This window comes from Schistocerca nitens, chromosome 1 (assembly GCF_023898315.1).
Source record: "Schistocerca nitens isolate TAMUIC-IGC-003100 chromosome 1, iqSchNite1.1, whole genome shotgun sequence".
NCBI lineage: Eukaryota > Metazoa > Arthropoda > Insecta > Orthoptera > Acrididae > Schistocerca > Schistocerca nitens.
The window spans coordinates 190,810,485-190,825,067 of record NC_064614.1 but is presented as its reverse complement, the minus strand read 5'-3'; the positions used below and the strand labels follow the sequence as shown (position 1 = coordinate 190,825,067).

The 14,583-nt window shown below is 41.3% G+C and overlaps 1 long non-coding RNA gene across 1 annotated transcript in view; it reads right to left on the bottom strand.

Annotated features, from left to right (window-relative positions):
* The window catches only part of LOC126245289 (uncharacterized), a 556,618-nt gene extending 542,287 nt beyond the window's left edge, over window positions 1-14,331 (bottom strand). Inside the window, exon 1 of the long non-coding RNA XR_007545381.1 lies at window positions 14,196-14,331. This is a non-coding gene — a long non-coding RNA (uncharacterized LOC126245289). The remainder of the gene's footprint in view (window positions 1-14,195) is intronic.
* Between the last annotated feature and the right edge of the window lie 252 nt (window positions 14,332-14,583).

Here is a 14,583-nt window from a genome sequence, read left to right as displayed (position 1 = left end):
GAGCGAGCATTTTCATAACTAAACGATCCAGTGAACTCTATTAACTTCGGTAACGGGTGTAAATACCATAAACTGGCTAAGTGTGTGATTGTGGTGTGCGTGGGAACTTTACATTGTGTAGCCACTTGGTACGGACTTGGCAGTATTAACTGTGATCTTTATCGTAAAAATACACCTGAAAATGTACATTGCCAAGTTAAAACTTTTGTTTCAGTAGCTAGCCACATCCCGTTTACCGGACAATTCTATGTATTTTGCGACCTGCACTAGACAGTAGTGGTCTAGTATTTTCTACTACAGCTTTTAGCTAGAGAAATGAACATTGCTGGACACTGGCAGAGCGGTAAAAAGAACGTGTCGCGCCGCAGTACCATTCTATACATGTCTACAAATTATTTTTTACAGGAAACTGGCATGACTCAAGTTGTGACTGACAAAACCTGTAGTCAAAGGCAGTAAAACAGCAACGTTCATTACGCGGAATCATAAGAAGTAGGCGAATCGAAGAAATACATAAACTACGCGCTATCCTCTGTCCTACGGTGCGATTCGAATGCGATGTGGTGCGTCGGAGCATGGGGGGGGGGGGGGGGGGCGGGCGGGCAGTGTGGCAATGTCAACACAAGCGCTCCCGGCTATTGTCTGTTTTTCAGACCTTGGAGCCTCCACTTCTCATTAAAGTTTCTCCTCACAAGGGAACCTCCCCATCGCACCCCCCTCAGATTTAGTTATAAGTTGGCACAGTGGATAGGCCTTGAAAAACTGAACACAGATCAATCTAGAAAACAGGAAGAAGTTGTATGGAACTATGAAAAAAATAAGTAAAATATACAGACTGAATAGTCCATGCGTAAGATAGCCACCATCTAGGAGAGTGAAAACGAAGGAGCGCCGTGATCTCGGGGTTAGCGTGCGCAGCTGCGGAACGAGAGGTCCTTGGTTCAAGTCTTCCCTCTAGTGATAAGTTTAATTTTTTATTTTCAGTTTATGTGACAGTCTCATGTTTTCATCACTTTTTTGGGAGTGATTATCACATCCACAAGAAAACCTAAATCTGGCAAGGTAGAAGAATCTTTTTACCCATTCGCCAAGTGTACAAGTTAGGTGGGTCGACAACATATTCCTGTCATGTGACGCACATGCCGTCACCAGTGTCGTATAGAATATATCAGACGTGTTTTCCTGTGGAGGAATCGGTTGACCTATGACCTTGCGATCAAATGTTTTCGGTTCCCATTGGAGAGGTACGTCCTTTTGTCTACTAATCGTACGGTTTTGCGGTGCGGTCGCAAACCACAGACACTAAACTTATTACAGTGAACAGAGACGTCAATGAACGAACGGACAGATCATAACTTTGCGAAAATGAAGAAAGTAAAATTTTCACTCCAGGGAAGACTTGAACCAAGGACCCCACATTCCGCAGCTGCTCACGCTAACCACGGGACCACGGCTCGTGTACTCACATTATCCTACATTTTACCTATCTTGCGCATGGACTACTCAGTTCGTATATTTTGCTTATTTTTTTCATAGTTCCACACAACTTCTTCCTGTTTTCTCGATTGATCTGTGTTCAGTTTTTCAAGGCCTATCCACTGTGCCAATTTCTAACTAAATCTGAGTGGGGTGCGATGGGGAGGTTCCCTTGTCAGTAGGCACCACGGGGCTAAATGGACTCCGTTCCAGTCCTCGCGCGAAGGAAAAACTCCTTGACAGTACCGGGCATTGAACATGGATCCTCTGCATGGCAGTCATGTCAGACGCGCCGATCATTCAGCTCCAAAGGCGGAGAAAGAAACATACTACAACATATTCATTACTTTGTATACGAAGCTCTCTGAGAAATGGAAGAAGATACTGCAGTATTCCACTAACAATACAATAGAGACGGTAACAAAGGATGTCACTGATCTACAAGAAGTATAGTCAGTACGCTGGTTCTCTATGGCAACTGAGAAATGCCGGGTTCCTAAGATTTCCAACGAGGATTTCATAAACGGAAACGAACACTTGCGCAAGTCGTAGTACCCCAAAGTAAGAGAGAAGCGAACAAGATATTTGAGCTTTCAGTCATTGCAGCAAGCTTTCGTGATCAAAGCACTGCTAAATTTGTTTTGAAATAACTTCCCAGTCCATTGAAACTGCGCGGACTTCAAGAGACTCGTTTATTTTGAACCGTTTCAGGAAACGAGCGTTGGCTGCTTTATTTATCTCCTTCCCTTCAGCGGACAAGAAGCTTAAGTTACAGTCTTTAAATAGAAGGAAGAATTGTTGGAGACACAACATCCCTATAAGAAAAGCCATGATGTATGTCCGTTACACTCAGTGTTTTACCGATGAACTAGACACAGTTCCAGTGAAAACAGAGAAAAGTCTCTGAAAATAGTTTCTTGTATTACGAATCTGGGTAACTGACATCTGTTTCTCCGTAAACAGACTGCTGGACAAAACAGCTGCGCCTCGGTGAATGAAAGGCAATTAAAGTATCAGTCAGTTTGTGATACAACTAAAGGTGACGATCTGAAATTTCAGATCATTATAACTACGTTACTATCAAAAGAGGAATTGTTGCAGCCCAACCCTGAGCTGCATGAAGACGCTACAAACAATAAAACAAATAAGGGAGGCAGTTAGAATGGTACAGGTAACGATACTGCTACGATGTAACGAATACTACCCGTACCCATCTCTACTGGACCCAAGATAACACGAGGTGCGGGAAAGCCCTTTCAGCTAGACAAGAGGGGAGCTTTCCGTGTCTGTAGAAAAGCCGCTTAGACAGTACTCTGAGGGGTCGACTCATGGAGTGAACAGGTACGGGTCGAGCGCAGCCCAGCTGGTGCGAGTAGTGACGCGAAGTAATCATTCCAAGATCTAGTATTTTACTTTATGAAACAGTACATTTTTCTTTACGGCAACCGAGCGGAATCTTAAAGGGTAACGGTTTGCTGCTCGACTGAAAATGCTAATTGTGTGTGTGTGTGTGTGTGTGTGTGTGTGTGTGTGTGAGAGAGAGAGAGAGAGAGAGAGAGAGAGAGAGAGAGAGAGAAAGATATTGTAGACTGGCAGTAGCAGACAGAGAGGAAATTTGTCATATGGTTATGGAAGTTATCGTGATACGTGTGTGTCAGGAGAAAGATGCCCGAAAATGCTGCCTACAAACATTGCGATGTTGAATCAATAAGACAGCAATTTCTAAAATTTTAGGTGCCGTCAAACGGGGTGATTTTGGACACCGGGGCGAATTCGGACAGTATGGCTTATTTGCTCTTTGCCACTGCGTAGAAGCAAAGAGTTACTTATTTTAACGTCCGTGCGCCAGTTATTTTAAGCACGAGATTGCATTTATAACTTTCCACAACTTTTGTTTTGCGTCAACTGTTTCCCCAGGTGAATAATTGACGAACAATTTCAGTGTTAAAAATCCATGCATTATCGTAAAGTGGAAACTTTCTATTGTTGCGCCGAGCGGGAAGTTATTGTAACCTTAATTGTCTATGCGCTCAGTAACTAACAGCATTGAGACAATTATTGTACAAGTTTGTCGAGTTTCTTGTGCAATGTTATAAAATAACGACAGTTTTTGTAAAACTGTACTGCGATTTCGGACAATGCCAAGAACGTATAAGAGCAGGAGATGTGCTCCAGTACGGTGTAATTATGACCGGGAACTTTTAGATAAAGCTGTTCGTGATATTCAGAGTGGTAAATTATCGTACAGAAAAGAGTGAGATTTGTATGGTATGTCTAAATCAACCCAACAAAATAAAGTGCAGTAAGCACATCCGAAAAAAAATGGGAGAACAGCCAGTGCTAGATGATGATGATGATGATGATGATGATGATGAAGAAGAAATGTTGAAGGTATCTTGAGGGCTGCACATTGGGGATTTCCCTTCACTAAATTGGATATTAGATATTTGGTCAAAGGCTACCTTGATAAATATGGTCGAAAAGAGAAGAAACTTCGTAATAATTTGCCAGCAGAAGAATGGGTGCATTTATTCCTCAAACGACAGTCAGAAGATCTTTCTGTTCGCTTAGACGAAAATATTGAACGAGCTCGTGCAGAACTTATCTGCAATATATAAAATTCATTATATTATTCCATATCACTTATTCGTAACAAAGGGCTACCTTAAGATGTATAAAATGTCACCAAAATCAAATAAAAAGCATGTAGAATTTTAAGAAAGGCAGTAACTGTCCGAATTCGCCCTCTATATACTGTAACTTCGGACAGATTTAAAAAACACATGTGTCCGAAATCACCCCAATCCATGGGGTGACTTCGGACACTTCATTTAACTTCTTCAGATAAATATACTTACACATACACTTTCTGGTTCTGGGATATTTTATTCGTTACACATATACCCTACCACTTCCATAACAATCAATTTAATCTAACAATATATACGAAAGTTACAATCAAAATAACAACAAAACCGTTCGAAATCACCCCGTTTGACAGGTCGCATAGTATCTATTCAAACCGTACAACTCCTCTCCACACTTTATTTTTGAAAACTAGCTATAAAACTTAAAATGAAAGTTTGTGCCTCACTCCGCACCCCCTGGTGAACGCATTACGCTGGTCACCCGTTGTGACATGGAAATGGGAAAAACCGATATCGATATTATAGTTCTGAATAACCGGTATTTTTCGGTATTTATTTTGTCTCGATTGTAAAAAGTGTTATGTTTAATTAATGACCGGATAAAAAACCGAAATGTCAATCAACCACAGCAAAGGTGCTAAAATTTTTCGTCTTTAAATAAATATTTTTTAAAGAACAGGTAATTTTCATTAGTAAAATTTGCGTTGCATCGAAATATTGCAATTATTACAGAAACTGGAAAGAGCGATGAGTGCTATTTTAATTGCAACGCCAATAGAAACTAGCAACAAACACATGGCATAAGAACTGGTACAAGATTGCCGAGACAATGTAGCTATTACCATGTGGCGTGGCCTGTTACATAGTAAGCATGTACATACAATTTGCAAGACTTGCCCCAGCGTTCTATACGGTTGTTTCTCGTTGTTGTTGTTGTTGTTTGACATCAGTTGAATTACAAAATGGCAAAATACCTACTTTGAAAGTTATTTTACGAAAGGCAGTATTTATAAAGTACAATACTCCATTTTCTTCAAAATTAAAATTGAATTTTCTCATTTTGAGAAAACCGAAGAAGCGATCTATTTTACTTGCTAAAAACAAGCATATGTCAGCGATATATACAGCCATTTGTACAAGGCGCTTTATGTTTTTAAATATTTTAGTTACGCCAAGCCTTTTATAATGTGCAGACTCTTACCGACTTGACAAATTGCGTGAGCTCCTACGTAAAATGAAAGTTTCAAAACAAAAAGATTTTTTAGACCTGAAGATACAGCAAAGTCTGCCGAAACCTGTTGTCTTAAATAAACACACATTTATGCGATCTAGAACTGCTCAATGTTTTTACCAAGTAAAATATTAAAAACAGGAGCCGCCACAACAAACCTGACGTAATCTAAGGAGAAATCTTGAAACTTAACAGTTCATTCATAGTTATATTAAAAACAGAAAGCTGCTGGTCTGCTGAAGTGTTTACATTAATATGCCTTCATCTGCTTGCAGTCCTTCAAAAGAGACAAATTAACACGAAAAACAGAGTTCTTCAACGATAGTTCTCACTCTTTAGCACCGACTACTCGTAATGTCCAAATAGGGGTATGATCCCCGATTTCAACATAATTTTTGAACAGAGTTTAAAAGTTAGAATCTATAGGGGAATACTGATGGTTTTTTGTAGTATTCAAACACTAACTTTTCGAGGAAAAGCAGCGAGCAGTAGACAGACTAAGTTTTCTTTAATTCACTTATTTAATTTAATATTTCTATTCTATGTATCTTGGAACTGAGGGTATCAAATTTTTTCAGCCTTAGTTCGATTTCTGGACTTACTACCGGAAAGAAAGTGATTAAACACCGAAAATAGGTTGTTTTAGAAACTGGTTATTTGAGCGTTTTTAAGTCCGGTTAAACTGACGTTGAAAAAATGGATATAACTGAAAACCGGTTGTTTTTAGCGAGAACCGCCATTCCTATTGTGACATTCACTGGTGCCGTAGCAGCGGCTGTAGTTACTTCGGGCTTTAATACTAGTGTATTATCTTAAACAACCTGGCGGCGACTTGTTACAGTGAGTTAACCTTGTTGGTGTCATTAAGCCCTGTAGAAAACCACAGGTGAAACACGTTACTGAACCAATGGACAGTTAATAAAATACACAAACGATTCGAAAACTTACACTTCAGTCGCATGAAAAAGGAGTGCAAAATTTAGGTGGCATCTGGTGGTTAGAGTACTGTCGTAGCCCGCAGCTCGTGGTCATGCGGTAGCGTTCTCGCTTCCCACGCCCGGGTTCCCGGGTTCGATTCCCGGCGGGGTCAGGGATTTTCTCTGCCTCGTGATGGCTGGGTGTTGTGTGCTGTCCTTAGGTTAGTTAGGTTTAAGTAGTTCTAAGTTCTAGGGGCCTGATGACCATAGATGTTAAGTCCCATAGTGCTCAGAGCCATTTGAACCATTTTGAGTACTGTCGTAGTTAGCACCAACAGCGGTAACTACCATAGTGGAGGAGAAGATAATGAATTAAAATATTTTCTTCAGCAAGATCGTGTTATTTTTACATTTCAGAAGACCATCACTGATAAGCACAGTGGTTTGCTCACGGAAATCGTCACTCCACTAATATTTTTACGAACGCTGCACGGCACTATCTTGAAATCAAAAGATAAAAAAGTGTTCTGCTGCTGCAAGTGCTAGGAAGTCGGTAAATACCATTTGGTCATATAAGGTGAGAAGCTGGCGGTTTCGAAAGCAACGCCCCCACACACATTCTAACGCAGTGTATTGTACTTCGTCTAATGTTGTGAATGGTAACGTGATGACAGTGTTGTAACAGATTCATAGTAATGTAATAGGGGTCACACCAGGGATCGATACGGGGTGAGCATTGTTGTGGGCGTGGCCAAAATTGGAAAGCAAAACATTTATCAGAAAAGATATGACTTCATGGAAAACACTTCGAATAATCCGTTCAATATAAGCATTCTAGAGCGCCACGCTATGTTTGGATTTGGGGTAAATCCCCCGCCTCATTCAGGCTGTCAACAAAGGTAGTGCCGGTCGCGGTGCCCGAGCGGTTCTAGGCGCTTCGGTCCGGAACCGCGCTGCTGCTACGTCGCAGGTTCGAATCCTGCCTCGGGCATGGGTGTGTGTGATGTCCTTACGTTATTTAGGTTTAAGTAGTTCTAAGTCTAGGGGCTGATGACCTCAGAAGTTAAGTCCCATAGTGCTCAGAGCCATTTTTTGAACAAAGTTCGTATTTCAGCTCCACGCAATTTGGAACGGCTCTACGAGGGCGTGCTGAAAAGCAACGACTCCAGTTTTTTAATGTGAAAACACCTAAAGCTTTTAAAATAAACCGTATGTTACTAATATTCTACATCTTTATTCTTCATATCTACGTGCACTATGTGATCAAAAGTATCCGGACACCAGGCTCAAAATTACTTAAAAGTTCGTGGCGCCTGCCATCGGTAATTATGGAATTCAATGTGGTGTTGGCCCACCCTTAGCCTTGATAACAGCTTCCACTCTCGCAGGCATACGTTCAATCAGGTGCATGAAGGTTTCTTGGGGAACGGCAGCCCATTCTTCTCGGAGTGCTGCACTGAGGAGAGATATCGATGTCGGTCGGTGAGAACTGACACAAAGTCGGCGTTCCAAAATATCCCAAAGGTATTCTGTAGGATTCAGGTCAGGACTCTGTGCAGGCCAGTCCATAACAGGGATGTTACTGTCGTGTAACCACTCCGCCACAGGCTGTGCATTATGAACAGGTGCTAGATCGTGTTGAAAGATGAAATCGCCATCCCCGAATTGCTCTTCAACAGTGGGAATCAAGAAGCTGCTTAAAACATCAATGTAGGCATGTTCTCTGATATGCCACGCAAAACAAGAGGTGCGAGCCCTCTCCATGAAAAACACGACCACACCTTAACACCACCGCCTCCGAATTTTACTGTTTGCAGTACACACGCTGCCAGATGACGTTCACCCGGCATTCGCCATACCCACACCCCGGATCGCCACATTATGCAGCATGATTCGTCACTCCACACAACTGTTCAAGCGTCCGATGTTCACGCTCCTTACACCAAGCTGGGCGTTGTTTGGCATTTACCGGCGTGATGTGTGTCTTATGAGCAGCCGTTCGACCTTCAAAACCAAGTTTTCTGCCGGCCGCTGGTGGCCGAGCGGTTCTGGCGCTACAGTCTGGAACCGCGCGACCGCTACGGTCGCAGGTTCGAATCCTGCCTCGGGCATGGATGTGTGTGTTGTCCTTAGGTTAGTTAGGTTTAAGTAGTTCTAAGTTCTAGGGGACTTATGACCTCAGCAGTTGAGTCCCATAGTGCTCAGAGCCATTTGAACCAAGTTTTCTCACCTCCCGCCTAACTGTCAAGGTACTCGCAGTGGATCCTGATGCAGTTTGGAATTCCTGTGTGATGGTGTGGATAGATGTCTGCCTATTACACATTGCGACCCTCTTCAGCTGTCGGCGGTCTCTGTCAGTCAACAGATGAGGTCGGCCTGTACGTTTTTGTGCTGCACGTCCCTCTTCATGTTTCCACTTCACTATCACATCGCAAACAGCGGACCTAGGGATGTTTAGGAGCGTGGAAATCTCGTGTGCAGGCGTATGACACACACCCAGTCACTTGACCACGTTCGAAGTCAGTGAGTTCCGCGGAGCGTCCCATTCTGCTCTCACGATATCTAATGACTACTGAGGCCGCTGATATTGAGTACCTGGCAGTAGGTGGCAGCACAATGCACCTGATATGAAAAACTTATGTTTTTGGGGGTGTCCGGTTACTTTTGATCACAGTGTGCTTGCAGCCCTCTCCCTCTAGAGAGCTCCGAAATGTAGCATGTAACGTGACTGTGCCTGAGAAACAGCGTGCTGTAATCGGATTTAGGATTCCAAGAGTCTCTTCTTCAGCATGACAATGCCGGACTACACATGGGCGTTGTGATATTGTCAACAAGCTGACACTTTGGATTTACTGACATCGATCATTCTCCATACAATCCGTACTTCACCTCATCCGATTTCATCTCTTTCCAAACACAAAGAACACCTTTGATGTCTGCACTTCCGTAGTGATAAAGCGGTACAACCATAGGTGCGGTTGCAGTTCCGTCAACAAAGTCAAAACATCTTACACCGACGATATCAACAAACTGGCTTCTCGCTGGGAAAAATGTGTCCGGCGCCAGAGTGACTGTTGAGAAATAATTATGTAGACATAAAGAATAAAGATGCACAATATCAATAATGTTTGTTTTGTTTAAGAAGCTTTAATAATTTACACATAAATTAGGACGCATTACGTCCAGAACGTCCACGTATAAATCCACCTTATATTTAAAAAAAAGTTCGCAACGCATTCAGTGTCCATGGCAGTCCACGCGCATCTGTTAGCGCACGTAAAATTACTCTATGGTTTCATATTCGTATCGAACAATTACTATTCCGATAAGTCATCCCTATCGGAATGGAAAAACATAAGAGGAAAAAGAGGCAGCAAGTATATCTAGTACGTAACATGAACATTACTATTATCTTGGAAACAGTGAAGGAAGTAGATTCTTAGAAACCAAGTACGAACTGTCCAAACAAAATAAAAATTACTTCAACATGCGAAGAAGCGTCTGTTCTACAACCGATAAAGTCGTTTATCTAAAAAAACTCATGTGTCCAGTCGATGTATAAAAGTGCGACATATCAGCTTACGTCTCTATTAATGTCTGTAGCCTACAGTTATTTATTCATTGCCAAGCGGAAGTAAAAAAAAATCCTTACTGCAACGCCGCCAGTTGTGCTGTATTCGTGGAACAATGCTCACCTATTCTTCAGTTTCACCAATAACAGATATGACAGGATTCACCGATGACGATTTCAGATTCCAAGTAAATCACACAATCAAAAGCAGCTAATCTTGCAGCGAGAGACTGTGTATTTTTTCATTTACTGATAATACTATCACTACAGATACAACGAACGCAAACGAATTTCAGTTTAGTTGCTTTCATCGTAATTCAAAGAATATATGAATGAAAACAAATATAGCTTCACGATTCAATGACAACCGCGAAACATGATGAGACATTCCCTTACAAGAAGTAAACAGCTTACATCTGTGGCAGACAGTTGCTTTGAATCAAATTACTTCAATTTGCGTTACGCGGGATGTAATACATTGCTGTTTGTTCCGGTTGCATGGTTAATCAAGTGGAAAAAATTATCATAATACACTGGAAAAGGGGCTTACCGCCTTAGTGACGAGCCGCGGTGCACAACAAAGGTTAACAAATCTAAAGACTGTAATGGAAGCACACGTCGCCGCAAAAACGGTGCCACGAAAGACGATTTTGGAGATGAGATTAACAACAATCATGAATGATGTATTATTTGAGAAACAGGTAAAAGTAAATGTTTCATTGAAGCTACTTATGTTAACACATGCAATACTGTCATACTTCCAATGACTGAAGTTGCTACATTGTTGTAAGTAGGCCTACTTCCGTTACTCGTCTTGAACTGCAAATGTACTTTCTGATCAAAACACAGCGTAATGGAACAGCATGCACACTTGACAAGAGGAACACGTGGCTTGCTAAACCATTTTCGATGCATCCGGACTGCAGTAGTCAAATATCAAAAGCCACAGTGATCACATATCCCGACTTTTTCCGCGGGTTGCCCAATTCCACTGTGTTGCAGTCATATCAGGAAAACTTCGTAGTCGCACATTGATGACGCGTAAGGGGAGAACGAGCAACTCGGCAACTTCTATTTTGTGGTATATGACTCTGCAAATGCGTTCTATGTTAACGTAATTGTTCAACGCAAATTGTAGCTTTTCCCAAATAATACTGCATTTACGACTAGTGTAAATTTATTGGCCATAACTGAAAGAGGGTACAGGAATATAACAGAAGACGAATAGGCGGCTTGGAAGGGTGAAATACGGAAGGTAGCGGAGGATCAGATAAAAAAGGCCTAATAGAATTCTCTGAATATCACAGGAGATATTGAATTTAATTGACGAAAGGAGAAGATATGTAAAGGTAGCTGCGGCAGCATGCGAAAGGGACTGCAGACGTCTAAAGAATGAGATTGAAAGAAACAGCGAAATGGCTAAGCAGGAATTGCTGGAGGATAAGTGCAAGGCGGTAGAAGCGTGTATAACTAGGGAAACATACATGCCGCTTATAGGAAAATGAGACATTCGGAGAAAAGAGAAGCAGATTTAGCGATGTCAAGAGTTCGAATAGCAAGCCAATACTAAGTAAATAAGGGGAAGTTGAAAAGTGTAAGGAGTATATAGAAGGGAAACAAACTTAAAGACAATATTACATAAAGAGGAAGTAGATGAAGACGAAGCGGAAAATGCGATGCTACGAGAAGAATCTGAGTGTGCTGAAAGACATAAATGGAAACAAAAAACTTGATATAGACTACTTTCCCCGAAAGTTAACGAAATTCCTGGTGTATAAGAAAAATGAGACAGGTGAAATACTCTGGCATCAAGAAGTTCCGAAGAAAGCAGGTGCTGACAAGTGTGAATGCTATCGAACCATCAGTTCTATCAAGATGGAAAATATAGACACGAATTATTTACAGAAAATTGAAAAACTAAGAAGCAGCCGATCAGGGGGAAGGTCAGTTTGGGTTCGGGAGATACGTAGAAAAACACGAGGCAGTACAGACCTTAAGACTTACTTCAGAACACACGATAAACAAAGCGAACCTACTTTTATGGGATTTGTAGATTTGCAGTAAGTTTTGGACAATGTCAATTCGCATACTTTTCGAAATTCTGAAGGTATCAATCATTGACTATAGGAAACGAAAAGTTACTTCCAAATTGTACAGAAAACAGACTGCAATTAGAAGAACCGAAGAACATGAAAGGGAAGCAGTAATTGCGACGGTAGTGAGAGTGTGTCCCCTATTCCCGACATTTAGTTAGTACACTGGGCAAGCAGTAACGAAAACCAAGGAGAAATTAGGGAAAGGAATCAAAGTTCAGGGAGAAGAATGAAAAACGTGGAGATATGCTGATGGCATTCTAGTTCTTTCAGAGACGGTAAGGGACTTTGAAGGGCAGCTAAACGGAATGGACAGTGTCTTGAAAAGATATTGTAAGATCGGCGTTAACAAAAGAAAAAGAACGGTAATGGAATGTGGTCGAATTAAATTAGGCGACGCTGAAAGAAACAGATCGGAAAACGTGACACTAAAAGAGCAAATGAGTTTCGCTGTTTGGGCAGCAAAGTAACTCATGATCAGCGGAATCGAGAGCGATGCAAACACGTAACAGGAAGAAAAGCATTTTCGAAAAGAGGAATTTATTAACTATAACATCAACTAAAGCGATAGGAAATCTTCTCTGAAGGCATTTGCCTGGAGTGTAGCCTTGCATGGAATTGAAACATGGAATAAAAGCTTCGAAAATATGGTACTGTAGAAGGATGCTGAAGATTGGAGGGGTAGGTCGAATAACAAATTAGGAGATAATGAATCGAATTTGGGGAAGAAAGACATTTCTGAAGCAACTTGATTAAAAGAAGGAAGAATGGTCGGTTGATAGTACACATCCTGAGATATCGAATAATTGTCAGTTCCCTAAATAAAGAAGTGTGTGTGTGGTTGGGGGGGGGGGGAGGAGGAGGAGGAGAAGTTACTTCACCTCTAGTATCTCATAACATGCTTCTTTTGATCACCGTCCTGATGTTAATGAGTTTGACGAGCATTTGTTTAAGAAAATACACAACACTCGCGAAAATTATTTTCTCTCTGTCTCTCTCTTCCCCCCACCCCTCACCCGACCCCCCACTGCTGTATTTATTGCGTCAGAATATTCACGTGTCAGTGATAGCTAACACGCAAGAATCTCAGTATTCCAACCTGATAAGTGAACTACTCTAATTTCACTGATTACAGACTGGAACATTAATTCACACTTTCCTGAAGATCATAGTAGCTTCATATTTTAAGTTCGACGCTAACTAAGAACTACATGGCGTTTAAGGGTGGACTAACAGGATAGCTACCATTTCAGTTACCAGCCATGAATTGTACAACCGCATACCTGATATTAACGTGATGTCTGCTGAAGACGAACTAAGACTTTTTGTGCGACGCCTATTTAAAAGCGCACGTAATGTCAAAAATTACAGTTTGTTGAAATACAAGATTATTACATGTTCGATGGTAATATAACAATAAATAAAATTGTAAGAAATAAAGACACAACAGAAGGTGATGTAAGTTACACTAATAGCAGTACAACTAGAAAACGGCAGTAATAATAGAAACTAGTTCATGAGACTGATTTTAACGTACGCTGGGGTTCCCAAAGCCCACCAAAAGGTTTCGAGAATGTGAAATTTTCTAACTGGAATAATTAACAAGTTACTTTAGTGAAACCTTGCATTTTTTGGAACTAAAATAATCAGAGCTCTGGTACCGGATTTTGGAAATAATTACAGTTTGTGTCTGGTAGAGCAATAACAGGAAAATTTTGAATAAGAATACATTTTTAAATACAAGGTTTTCTGAAAAAGTGAAAACGTTCGTTGACAAGAGGAGAATAAGGCCTACAAATGAGCTATACTAATTTAAAAACGAGCAACTACTAGCTCGTCAAAACTTTCGTATTCACCCAGTTTGCATGTATAAAAAATGAATATTTTTTTAGAAAAAGTGTTTGCAGGTTAACTAACCATATTTTCATTAGTAATTAAGAAACTACATAGTGAATAATAAATTTTTGAGAATCCCTACTTAAAAAACTAAATTATTTATTTCTGCGAGCATTTGCTGTCATGGCGTGCTCATCTCGGTAAACATTTTGCGACCGCGTCGTCACATTCCTGCTCAAATACCTGGAAAGTTTTGTTGAAGATGTGAGCCATTCCCATAAACTCTACAAATCATTTGTTTCTTCGTAAAGTGTAGTATATTTTACTGTTATCCTAAATACAAAATAATGGAAGCAGCTAAGGGAATTTTCCATTAGGACAGAAAGAGGAAAAATATCGCTGTTGGCTGTGCAAGGTACTTACCAGTCCCGCAGAGCTGCTACTTGTCGGGTGGAAGTCGTGCTTCACGTGCAAATTGTCACAAGTCATTCTCTATACGGAAGCGCAGCAGAGCGTCCAAGACATTGTTCGCTGTTTGTTTGCGGGAGTTGGCAATGGGCGGGCGGGGACTTGTCTAACTGGGCCGGGCAGGTGTTAGGTGTTGCCAGCTGGAGCGCCTCCAGTGGTATTTGTACAACTCGTTAAGCGGCTATTACTGGCCGGCTCCGCGATTGTCGCGCCTTCACGCAACCAGCCTCCTCCGACACGTCTAGCACCGAAGACCAGATTTACACTTCTCTGCCCCATTGCTGCTTAATTTCATTCCGTTTCTTCTGTTTTCTTACTCTCACACCACTTGTCGTCCCTCTAA